This window comes from Mirounga angustirostris, unplaced genomic scaffold (genome assembly GCF_029215605.1).
Source record: "Mirounga angustirostris isolate CCGP_5_RB_7025 unplaced genomic scaffold, mMirAng1.0.hap1 SCAF_6, whole genome shotgun sequence".
Taxonomy (NCBI): Eukaryota; Metazoa; Chordata; class Mammalia; order Carnivora; family Phocidae; genus Mirounga; species Mirounga angustirostris.
Genome location: NW_026991714.1, coordinates 122,934,632 through 122,947,474, shown reverse-complemented (window position 1 = coordinate 122,947,474; position 12,843 = coordinate 122,934,632). Strand labels below are relative to the sequence as shown.

Genomic DNA, 12,843 nt, shown 5'->3' with positions numbered 1-12,843 from the left:
TTTGAAGGGCATGAATGAGGCCGTTTAGCTCGTTGGGGCTGGGACGAGATAGAGGGGAACTTTTGAGACATATGGCGCAGCTTGGGAAGGCTTGCTGTGGGAGTAGCATGCAAGAGTACTCTATTCCTAGGTGCTTCCACCAAATGGAGATGGTGCTGGTGGCAGGAGGTGGGCAAGTGTGTGGGAGAAGGAAGAGGTCATGGTGGGACCCTCAGGTGCTTCTGACTCCAGTTTTTATACTGGGGCCACACTGTCCAGTGAAGTGTCCTTAGCCTAAGACCTTTGTTAGAGATGGTAAAGGTTGAATTTTCTAAGAACGTCTCGATTTTTACCTCCGTCAGGAAGTTTCAGATATGAATGCTTCATTCCTTTTATACCCTAAGAAAATTTAAAAGTCCTGTTTCTGAGGAGGTTACTTTTCCCATGTCATGTTGAGTTTGGGTTGGCTTTTACTGCTCAATTAGAATGTATCTTATGGTCAAGTCCTCTTTATTCCAGAAAACAAAAATACCTCTCAAATACCGTGCACAAGCCCTGCCTTTGAAAACATCTGGTAAAAATAACAAGTCGCTTGGAAAACGGTGATTCTCAGATGCGACCCCTGCCTCTTTATTAGCAGGGAGTCACTGGAGTAAACCTTTATTTCCTGTTGCTTCCACACAGCGGTCCTTCACGGAAATATTTTGCATGTTTCCTTAGGCAGCAGGGAACCTTGAAGGGCAAACAAAGTGCGGAGGCCCCGGATCAGAACAGAGATGCCGTCTCTGCCTGGTCGCGCCTCAGAGGGCCTGGGAGAGCCCGCCTGGGCCTCGGAGCTTTGAAGCTGTGCCAGGCCTCTGCCCCAAACCGCTCAACATTTCAGCTCTCCCCCAGGCACCAGCAAGGCCCCACCTGCCACACCTCTAAGCTCTTTTTCCAAGAGAGGTGTTTTAAAATAGTCTTAAATGTCAGACGTATTTTTTTTCACCACAACATTCCTCAGACATCTCATAAATTATTCTGCAGTGAAACTTTAATAGGGATGCTTGGAAGATGAAGAATTCTCATCAATGGAGTTTTTGGTAACTTAGACAACTGTTAACCCCAAGCCCTCCTGCTTTCTCCACCCCAGAACTCATTGAAGACAATCACGAACTAGAGAGAATTTCCCTGAAACCGTGCTTGAGGCTGTCTTCGATGACAGGAGGTCTTAGGTTCCCTCATAATGTTGTATGTTAACTTGAGTCCTGTGATGTTCCAATATTTGACTCTTTTTGGCTTTCAGGGCATTTGATATGGTTCAACCTGATAATGGTAAAGAAAGTTGAGGAGTTTGGGGCGCCTGGGTGACTCAGTCATTAAATGTCTGCCTTCGGCTCAGGTCATGATCCCGGGGTCCTGGGATCAAGCCCTGCATTGGGCTCCCTGCTTGGTGGGAAGCCTGCTTCTCCCTCTCCCACTCCCCCTGCTTGTGTTCCCTCTCTCACTGTCTCTCTGTCAAATAAATAAAATCTTTTAAAAAAAAAAGAAAAGAAAGTTGAGGAGTTTGAGCTCAGTGATTTCTGGCTTCACGATAATATCATGAGAAAAAAAGGTTTTTTTGTTTTTGTTTGTTTGTTTTGTTTGTTTTTAAGAAGTCTGTGTTACCCACCTCCCTTGCCATTTGCTTCTTAGGAAAATAGGTAATGAAAGATTCTGGTTGCAGAAGTTGCCATTGCTGCTCACTGTCTGCTGTCACAGACTCTACATTGGGGGCTTCTACAAATATGCGTCCCACCTACAGCTACAGACCTCTTGGGTTCAGTGTATGTGCTCCTGGGGGTGAGCATGTGAGCCTTCTTTTTGCGGGTTTTTAGTCTCTTTTGTCTTACGGTTGTATCTTACATTATGCTTACTGACTCGATTTATTTGGTGACTAGTTTCTGGAAAACTGGAATTTAGGGGAGAACTTAAATGATTTATTGGTACAAAGAGATAGAAAATTTGAATTTGGAGCTATCCTAATAGTCTTCAGTGTGTAGTACAATGGAGAATCGTGGTCACTGATGCTCTCTAGACGCCTTTTGGTTCATAGAAAGATAAAGTGTATTAAGGATGCTAGTATACTTCATTTCATGGTATTTCTCATTCTTTAACAATTGGACATTGTTGTTAACCAGTGTCTTAGTCTTTTCAGGCCAGTATAACAAAATACCACAGACTGGGTGGTTTAAAAACAACTGAAATTTATTTCTCACAGTTTTGGGATGTTCCAAGTCAAGGCACCAGCACGATCGTGTTCTGATGAGGACCCTCTTGCATGTTGCAGACTTCTCGTCATAGCCTCACATGGCAGAAGGGATGAGGGATCACTCTGGAGCCTCTTTTACAAGGGCACTAACCCCATTTATAAGGGCTCCACCCTCATGATCTAATCACATCCCTAAGACCCCCACCTTCTAGTACCATCACCTTGGATGTTAGGTTTTCAACATATGAATTTTGGGGGGACATAGGCCTTTAGACCATGGCAACAGTTTTATCATCTGGAACATTCCATTATTTCTTTGGATATGGATATGGAAAGTTAGTATCTAGAAAGAGTTTTTCATAGGGTATATTTCTTAGCATCATTTGCCTTTTTATGTAAAAGCAAATCAAAATATTTATTGCCCCTTTACTACATTCAAGGAACTGTGTGAAAATTCAGAAAGAGTATTTGTAGTAAATAAAGAATTTTGTTCCTCCTGAAATATGGTGTTAGCATGACATTCTCCTTACCAGTTGGTCTTTAGAAAAATAAGGCAACATCCTTTGGGGGAAACAGTGCTGAATTGGGAGTTAAAAGCCCTTGTTTTATTCCTGTCCAGGTCACAAGCTCACTCCAACCATGTGGGCCTCTCCTTTCCCACCTGGACTGCTTTCTTGTCTATACAGTGAAGGTGTCAAACTGGATTATTTCTAAGGTCCTTCATAACAAAATAAACCCAACAGTGATTTTTATTGAATACTTTCCACTATGTAAGTTACAGAGATAGTTCCGAATAAGTCTAAGAGAGTCTCTTACTTCTGTGAGTTTTTAAAGGTTCCTCAGAGCTAGATAAACAGAAACAAAACCCCAAAACATTTATTGACCATCCTACAAGAGTCAGTCACTGCAAAGAGTAGAGTGAACGTGTAGAGTACTCAGCCACCCTTCAGAGAATTATCCCTTGTTTACAGAAGAATGAACAATACGAGAGCCAACACAGAAGTGGGACAAGGTGGACCAGGCTGGGAGTGCCGTGAGTCAAAGCTGTCATTTGTCAAGCACTGCACCGTGCCCAGCTTTGTGCTGGGAGCTTCTGAGTGTGTGACCAGTGTTACCCAAACCAAACCTCCACATGGGAGGGATGCTGTGATTACTCCATTGTACAGATGTGGAAACCCAGGTCATTTGCCCAAGATCACACCATCAGTCACTGACGGAGCTGATAATTGATACTGAACCTACATTCTTAATCACCATGCCTCTGGGGAAGGTGAGGCCACGGGTGGAGAGAGGCAACAGGCCTCTCTTACTGAAGAAAGCATGGACTTGCCAAGGGTTAGTGATGGAAGGAGAAGGGGACATTCATGACCATGGGCCACCTACACGGACCCATTTCCTTAGGTTCTCTCACCTCAGTCACCTTCACTGCCTTGCTGGAGCCCAGGGCATACTGCCCCTCTGTAAAGTCTGTGGCCCACGCTTGGCCAAAACCACGCCTTCCAGCCTCCCCCCAGCACTCGTGCCAGAGCTAAAAAGAGCTGTGTGTGTGTGTTTACTGGAACTTGGGATATCTTTGCCACTTGAGTTGACAAGAGTCAAATCAAGGGAGTAAACAGCTAGACTCAAAGAACTACGTGGAATTGGAGACTGACCCCCCCCCCAACAGCGTAACTCTAAAAAGTTTTTCAAATTTTCCAAAACTCCGTTTTACTTCAAACTAACGTTTCTCTTTTAACATCTCCATTTGTAGAACCAAAAAATTCTACTTTTGGAATCTGCTGTGAACGGCTTATAGTCCTTCACTAACCCTCAGTTCATCCCGTGGACCGAAGGGGTCACCTGTATCTGCTCACGGGCCTCAGTCCAAGCTCCTGTTCCCTGTCAGTCTCTCAGCAGCCAGCCATGGACTATGTCTGGGCATCACGTGGCTTTAACAAAACAAAAACAACACCATTATCTGCTTTTAAGCACCTTCCACGGCTTGGGTTGTAGGCCTCTCGAGGGCAGTGATGGCGTTCATCTCTGTAGCCAGCCCCGAGCACAGCATGTGGTGCGATGTCGTAAAGGCTGGCTGTGTCTGGAACGATTCGTCGCGCTCATTCTCTTAAACACCGAGAAAAATGAGTGCCGTTTACAAAATGAGTGGGAGGAGTGGAAGGAAGGGAAATGGAATGCAAAGCTAGTATGAGGTGATCTTTACGAGCCTGGGATTTAAGGCCCCTTCAGGTTTTACCTCACGGTTCCAAGGCCTACTGGTCACGCGACCCCGGGAGAGACATTGAACCGTTGCCTCCTTTCCTTTTCCTTTTCCTTTTCCTTTTCCTTTTCCTTTTCCTTTCCTTCTTGATTACTTATTTATTTGAGAGGGAGAGTGTGTGAGCATGGGGTGGGGGGGGAGGAGCAGAGGGAGAGGGAAACTCAAGCAGACTCCGTGCTGAGTGTCGAGCACGACGTGGGGCTCAATCTCATGACCCTGAGATCATGACCTGAGCTGAAACCAAGAGTTGGCACCTCAACTGACTGAGCCTTCCAGGCGTCCCAAGTGCCTCCTTTCTAAATTGGTAGCAGCAGGGCATACGTCATAAGGTTATTAGTGTTAAATGAGATATTGTATGTAACATCTACGTATAGTGCCTGTGCTTAAAAGGGGCGCTCTGGATGATAAAAAAATTGTATTTTCTTTATTGCTAGGGGGACGAATCAGATTTGGCTACCTTTCAGAAGAAACAGGGAGCAGACCTGAGTATATATATGGCTCCCTGGCTCCCCAAGTTAAAGAAGTTTACACGTTGCAGGGTAGTATAATCCTGAATACTTTGCCGTTACCTGGATCAGAAACAAGTTCACCAGGGTATGAGGGCTATTTGTCGAAGTTCGGACCTACAGAGGAAGAGGTTGTGTTAGGGTGGTGACAGTATGGATCTTTTTCTTTAATTTTCAAATGTTAAATTTTGTGCTTATATTTCTTTTGTACTTTAAAAAAATAAAAAACCTGTTAGATGTAAAAAGAACTACACTCTTGAGATGAAAAAGGGATTCTTCTAAAAAAGAGTTTAATAGTTAGCCACTTTTGAATTTTTTCAGCTTTAACTGCTTTTCTGATTGCTATCTGCAAGAAACTATTTGCCGTTGCAGAATAGTTACTGGAACTGTCTCGTGGAAACACGGTGAGAAGTTAGGAGTTTGAGTTAGGTAAAATGTTGCCCTTACAATAATATAGGATAAAGTATTTAATGGACTTGTAGGAATCAATGTCTGTTTAATTTTTAAAAATGCTCTTGAGATGACATCAACAGATGTATCAAAATATATCTTTTTTTTTTTTTTAAGAGTATAGTCATTTTATGGGTTTTGGTATGAAACAGTCCTAAATTTGGGGCACATTTGATTCCTTGGCTTTCTCAATCATCCAGTTTAGGAATATTTAAGCTAATAGATGAATGTGCTCCTCGTAAGTCTATCTTTTGGAAGCCCCGTGCCAGACAGTGTGCAGATGGGGCAGCCGTCATGCCTGGCAGGCCCTGAAAGTGGGATTGCATTTGCACCTTGTCTTATGCGCTGCGAACATTTTGCAGGGAAAAAAGGAAAAACTGTCTCCCTGCTTAAATGAAATTCTGACACAATCGATGCAAATTATAAATTATATTTAATTCGATGCAACAAATTCATAATCATTTCCAGCTTTGTGTCAAGTGTGGTGGTGAAGCCCTGGGCATTTAATACTGCAGTATTAAAGCTGCAGTAACTTGGTCACTTTGATGGGTGTTTCTCAAAATAGGGCCTTAAACCCTATCTGCCAGAAATGCAGATTCTGGGGCCCCCTTGGAACTTCTCCATCCACACATCCGGGGGCAGAACCTGTAAACTGCATTTTAAACCAGTGCTTCCTCCACGTGGCCAACATATAGCAGTTTTTGATACAGAAGGAACATTTTTGCAAAGGTTATTTTAGTTGTGATCTGAATTGACAATATTTTTGAATCCAGAGAGTTCAAATTTATAAAGAAAATTGAAGTACAAGTTAAAAATTAGAGGCGAAGGGCACGTACAAATAATTTTAAAAATGCTCCTTTTCTGCATTCTCTGGTTCATCAGGGTTGACTAAGAACAGCATTGCAACTGGTACTTTAAGATAGCTTTTTCGACATCCGTAAGAAAACTTACATTTGGGGAAATCATTGATGATTAAGTCATTTTTGAATTTATAAAAGAGGAAATTGCTAAGCTTGGAGGAAAAGGAATGAAGAGAAAGACCCGGTGTTACCTCCTATCCAGTGTTAAGACCAATATTTAATTTAATAGATATGATTTATTTGGGGGCAAAAGTAAAGCCAGCAGCCAGTTCTCCACAGTAAGATGATGATGAATGCCTTAGGCTCTTCCAACCACGTAGCAGCATTTTTGGCTTTTAGAGTAACAAAAGTAAAGCCAGTGAGAGGTCAGTCTGTGTCTTGCCATATTCCCTATTACAGATACAGCTTTTAAGGAAAAAATAATCAGAACATGAGCGGGAAAAAAATCATTTTATCTTAAAATTTCTTTGACTTAAAACTGATTTCATATAACATCTCTATTTAAATATTAATGTCATTTGTGTAGATTTAAGTGATAGAAGAATTGAGTAAGATTTAAATTAAACTTTTCCACCTCGTTAGTGAAGGATTGTATATGTATTTATTCATATAACTTTAATAATTCTTGTAAAGAATCGATAATTTTTGTTGAGACACTGTTTGAGTTGGTCCGCTAGTCATCAGCTCTGTTTTACTGGTCTTTGGGGACCCCCGACCCCTCCGCCTGTATCTTCCTCCATCTGTTCTCTCTCCCTTCTGACAATGGACTCAGCACATTCTAAGAGAAACCATGCTTTATTTCCAACAGGAGCAGAGCAATACTCTAAGGATGATTTCCTTATCTTTCACAGAAGGCCTGAAATCTGCCTTCTAGCCCTGTGATCTGTGAGCTCCCACGACCCAGGCATTCAATCTGTTTTCTTTGCTAGGAATTCCCAGAGCCATGGCTGGGTCACCCTTTGCCTTTTCTGGCAGCTGGTTTCACTCTGAATTTAATGAGGGAGCCGAGCCGAATGGCCAGAGGAGGGTTTTCCCGTCTGGCCCCTCATTGGAAGGACTCAGCTGCTTGTCCATGTTCAATGAGTAAATGCCCACTGCTGGGCCATTCCAAGAATGGGCCCTTCCAGCTGGTTCTTGTCTGGACAGTGTCTGGGGCGCCTTCTGAGTCTTCCTGCTCCTCCTTCCCTTCTCTTTGGACTTGGTTGTAACCAACAGGGAAGGAGGAGCACTAAGTATTTTAAATCATACCTAGGGGTAAATTTTAGCGTCACTGAGATGTTCTGTCCTTATTCACTGGTTGGACATGACAGTCTAGCAAGGCCTGTTGGCAGACTTCACGTAGTCCTCCCGGATTTCATGTTCTCTAAGCCCTCCCTGCACCTGATTCTCTGCATTTAAGTTTGCCAGTCCGTTTTTAGAGCTGTGATATTAGCAGGTGGGAATTTGAAATGCTTCCATCACCATGCTCAGAGTTCAAGTATTTTTCATGTCTGTTTTTAAGAATTTTAAGCTCATATTTTAGTCCCCCCCCCTTATAATCTAGCGTATTTACTTAGGCTTTACATTTTTGCATAAGAAAAAACTTACGCACTTTTATTATTAAACAGATAGGAAGAAAGTCTATAATTTTGTGCTTCTTACACTGGATTTCCTCCAGACATGTGATATATTCACCAAACTCCACAAATACTGCAGCTCCCTGAAAGAAGATTGGGAACCAACCCAAGAGTTCTAAAGTTACATTTTTAGGACAGATTTTTGTTGCATGCTTGAGGGGCAGGGGAGATTTTTGTATGGGACCTTTTCTTTCCCTCATCTCTGCAGTCTTCTTAAAATGCCCTCTGTTAGAATCCTGGTGGTTTGACTTCCAGCTGTGTACAACATACTATAAATTAAAATGCAAGAACCACTATTCATTCCTCACATGTAGTGAACTTTTATTGAATGAATGAATAGGCTCAGCAGCACCAAAGGGCATCTGATTGTGGACTTGCCTTAAATTAATGATGGATTTTTTAGAAAGGAGAAAGCCATTTATTCCCCAACTTTGTACTTGTTATATAAGATTTTAGACTTCAGTTTTAAAGACATTTGGACTTCCTGTAAATGTTATGAAACCTTAGATTTTAATTTTCTACTGCTGCCTCTTTTTTTTTTTTAAGGAAAGAGAGTGCCACGATGAAATTTTCAAAAGCCATTTAGAGTACTTTAGTGCCCTCATGACTTACAAATTCCTGTGATCTCAGATGCATGTCTCAGGGAGCTTAGCTTCTAGAAAGCACACAGGAACACAAGCATAGGAACTGTAACATCTCTTGCTGACTTGCTTGTCTTTCCCCCACGCCCCGTCCTGTTGGAAGAGCTCGTCAGGGTGGGGGTTCTCTCTGTTTCAGGGAGGATGTGTGTCTGGATTTGCTTTCTCAACGTCAATGGATTGGTCAGGACTTCAGGGTTCATAACATTTGGAAACTGTGGTCCTTTCCAGCCCTGACCTATTAGGATACTCTTGGAGTCCTTTGGCCACATGAAAACTTAAAGATCGACCACATTGCATTTCTTTCTTTTTTTTTTTTTTTTTAATTGAACTCAGTTACCAGCCTTTTTGCAGACCGCCAAGGGCACTGCTGTTCTAGATCCTATGAAGTTCCGTACAAATGTCAGGTGCTGCTGAAGTGGCCGCAAGTGTGCTGTGTTCTCTGTCCAGGGCAGAAAGCCTTCGATCCTGGCAGTGCCTCCGCCTCCTTCCAGCAGAGTCCCAGGAAACCGTTGTTCTAGTAAAACAGTGACTAACCAGAGCCTTTTTTTTTTTTTTAATTTTTTTTAATTTTTTTTTTTTTTGAAGATTTTATTTATTTATTTGACAGAGAGAGACACAGCGAGAGAGGGAACACAAGCAGGGGGAGTGGGGGAGGGAGAAGCAGGCTTCCCACAGAGCAGGGAGCCCGATGTGGGGCTCTATCCCAGGACCCTGGGATCATGACCTGAGTCGAAGGCAGACGGCTAAAGACTGAGTCACCCAGGCGCCCTAACCAGAGCCTTTTATTTACCAGCATTTCCACCCACCTACTACTCTCATTTTTGGAGTTAGAACGAGACTAATGGGAAAGAAACCAATTTTGTCACCACCTGCTGGTTTGTCGAGTTCTGACTGCGCACGCGCCGTGGCTCCGCGGACAGCGCTTGGCGCCATGACTCCTTACAGCCCCAGGGAAGTTAGTGCTGTTCTAATCCCTTTTTCACATGTGGGAGAAAGTGAGCTTCATAGCGGTAGGATCGCTGCCTAAACACCTGGAATGATTTGCTGACGGAGTCCAGTGTGAGCCATTTAATGTTCTCTCCATCAGGATCTCTGTGTCGTCCCTCCCCCTCTCTCCCAAATCCCACATTAACTGTAGTCGAATACATAGTTCTCTTCTTCCAACATCTTGTGTCATATTTACGCGCGCTGTGAGTTGTGAATACAAGGTTATTTTGTGTTGAGAACTGTTCTCTGTAACATTAGTTTGAAACCGATCCCTGACTCTGTCATCTTTATTCTGTTTTAGTGGTGGTTAATTGTAGTGTGTGTCTAGTTAGTCAGCTTCTTTGAGTTATAAAGGATTCTTGACACCTTTTATTTTCTGATAATTTTATGTCAGCCACCAAGGCAATTGGGCAAGAAGTAAGATTGGCCGTGGGCAAAAGTGGCAGAATGAGATTTAAGGAGTAAGCTCAAAAAATCAGATTCTCTCTGAGCAGCAGTTTTTGCTGCAAATAAGCAAGACAAGACAAATGTAGAAATTGTCAGCTGTGGTTGCTGTAATCAACGCCTCTGTGGAGCTTCTCATAGCCAAACGGGCAAAACAAGTTTGCTGGGAGCTGCTTTCCTGGGCAGGGAGGGTCTATGGGGTTGATGGAAATTGGAGGCGGAGCTCTGATAAAAAAAGATGTAGATGTCAATGCCCCGTCCTTTGGCCTGGTCTCAGCTCACCTACACTCCCTGCACCTGTGCCCCAACCTCTGTAGTTCGTCCTGCATGCCTCAGTCAGATTGATCTCGACTTAGGACAGGTCTAAAGAACTCACCTTGGGTTCTAGAGCCTGATGGAAGCAAGCACAGATGGTATTGCCTGGCATTCGAGGCCAGTTGGGGCCCGTGTGCCCCACCTACCCAATGTTATTTCCATATGCTCTTCAGTAAAAATCCTTTCCAGTTTTTCCATCAACTGGACTGGACTTGGGTCTATTCTGTGTACGTTCCATGCTGTGGACCAAACACCGCCGGGTGGAACCCACCTTGGAAAGCCCAGCTCACGCACTCGCGTGAGAGTGGCTTGTGACTAGCAGAGCGCACGGAAGACAATAAATTTTACATGGGAGTCAAGTGATAGCCGGTAACATCCCTGAGAATGAACTGTTCCGTGAAAGGGTAGACCAGTCACATGGTCTGTCTTTCCCCAACAGCACAGTCCCTTCCCTGTTGTCCAATAGCTGCTCAGAGAATCCAGCTGAGGGGAGGGTGGTTTTGAGCCTCCCCATCAGATGCTACTGAGGACGATGACGATCAGCTGCGAGCAGCTAACATTTACTGAGAACTTTCTAGTCCCGTGATGGGCACTTGGTGCGCTCGCTTTCATCGGTAACACTCTGAGGCTGTGGCTGTTATTCCCATTTTATAGATGAGCAAACAGGCCTGCAAGGTCAACTGACGAACCTCAGATCAGGCCTCTAGTAAGTGGCAGAGCAGCAACTGAAATCCAGGTTATTTTAGAGTTCCTCTATGCATTTTTTAAGGCGTGTGTGTGGGTCATGGGGTGTTGGTGGGTGTCGTTGATTCCTAAAGGCTGCTAGAAAATGCTGTGTGTAATCATACTCAGTGTAGCCTCCCCCAGTGAACACTTTCTCTAGAGAAGTTACTATAAGAACTGCAGGAGTTCTTATATTAGAGAGGGAACATAAGCAGGGGGAGTGGGAGAGGGAGAAGCAGGCTTCCCGCCAAGCAGGGAGCCCGATGCGGGGCTCGATCCCAGGACCCTGGGATCATGACATGAGCTAAAGGCAGTTGCTTAACCAACTGAGCCACCCAGCTGCCCCTTTATTCCACTTTTTATTGCATCTATAAGACTCCTTAACTTTCATTGAGGATGAGTTTCTCCATTTGCCAAGTGGGTATAGAAACCTTACAAGGTGTTCTCAAAATGAGAAATGGCATGTGTTAAAGTGGCTGGTTCGTCTGTCTGCTCTGAAGCGTGAGCACAGGGTCTCGCCCAGAACGCATGCACAATAAATGGGTTTGGATAATAACGGCTTGGTTCCTTGAGACCTAACCTTTAAGAGAGAGCAACTGTGAAGTGTCTTAAAAAAGCATGATGCCTTTATCGAGAGTGTCCTTTGTTGCCTGACTTTGCATAGGAAGGCAGAGCCGAAGTTGGATTTCTTGATTCTTCGATGCTCCTTCAGTTTGTAAAGCTTAATGTTTTGTACAGGTAAGTATTGTTAAAGCAATAAACAAAGGGAGACAGGACTAGATCAGCACCTTCTTCGCTAGAACACTTTTCCTTTCGCAACACAATTTACAATGTTTTGTACATACTTTTAGATTTAATCTTAGAAACACCTTATGAAATTAGGTATTATCCATTTCCTTGTATAGGTGAGTAAACTGAGGCTGAGAAACTAAGGGACTTCCCAATTTGCACAGCCCTGGCGGGTTTGGATTCAAACCCCATTCTCACCGTGGATTTTTGTTGTTTTCTTGCAGCCGGTAACCACATGTAGTGACTGTTAGCAGGTGTATTTTTCTCCATGCATGTATTTTTAATCTGTATGTGTCTTTGTAGTCAAAGTGGGTTTCTTCGAGACAACATACGGTTGGCTCTTGTTTTTTTTAATTCACTCTGATAATGTGTCTTTTAATTGGTACATTTAGACCATTTATATTCAGAGTGATGATTGATATAGTTGGATGCACATAGAACAACTGAATTTAGAAATGTGTGTATATGCATATGTATACAATTTCTATTTATATAAAAACATATAATAGATGCCAGTCTATTTCCAAGTAGTCTGAGAGTTGTCATATTTAAAAGATAAATACTTTTATTGAATGTTTACCATATATGAGCTTGCTACTGTATCTTAGTGATTTTAGCTTAGTTTGAAGAAAACCCATTTTGGAAATTTGCATTGTATTCTCAAATGCTTAGATGCAGCTTTTACACCTGATATATTGAAAAAGTGCTTAAAATAAGTACAAAATAAAATGATGAGAATAGAGAAAAGTAGCTAAAAAATAATTTACTGATTATTCAGTGATTAATGGAAGTCAGGGTCTCCCGTTCATTACTGGTAGGGACCAATGGTCTGATGAAATCCTTAGCCTCAAAGGCCTGAGTTAAAGAATCATTGATTCTGGGCCTTGTCTATATGTGTTCTACCTCAGTTATTCAACAGATGCCACTGAGGAGAGAGATTTTCTCAGAAAAGATACTGTTTTCTGTGTTTCGTACTGGCTCTTTGCTAACTTAAATGTACTTCCAGTAAAATTTCAAAACTCCTTAAGGAAAACAAACAATTCCTG

General features: G+C 42.9%; 1 protein-coding gene across 40 annotated transcripts in view; it reads left to right on the top strand.

Moving 5' to 3' along the window:
* The window catches only part of SORBS1 (sorbin and SH3 domain containing 1), a 226,802-nt gene that overhangs the window by 86,921 nt on the left and 127,038 nt on the right, over nt 1-12,843 (top strand). The gene's annotated exons all lie outside the window — the stretch shown is intronic.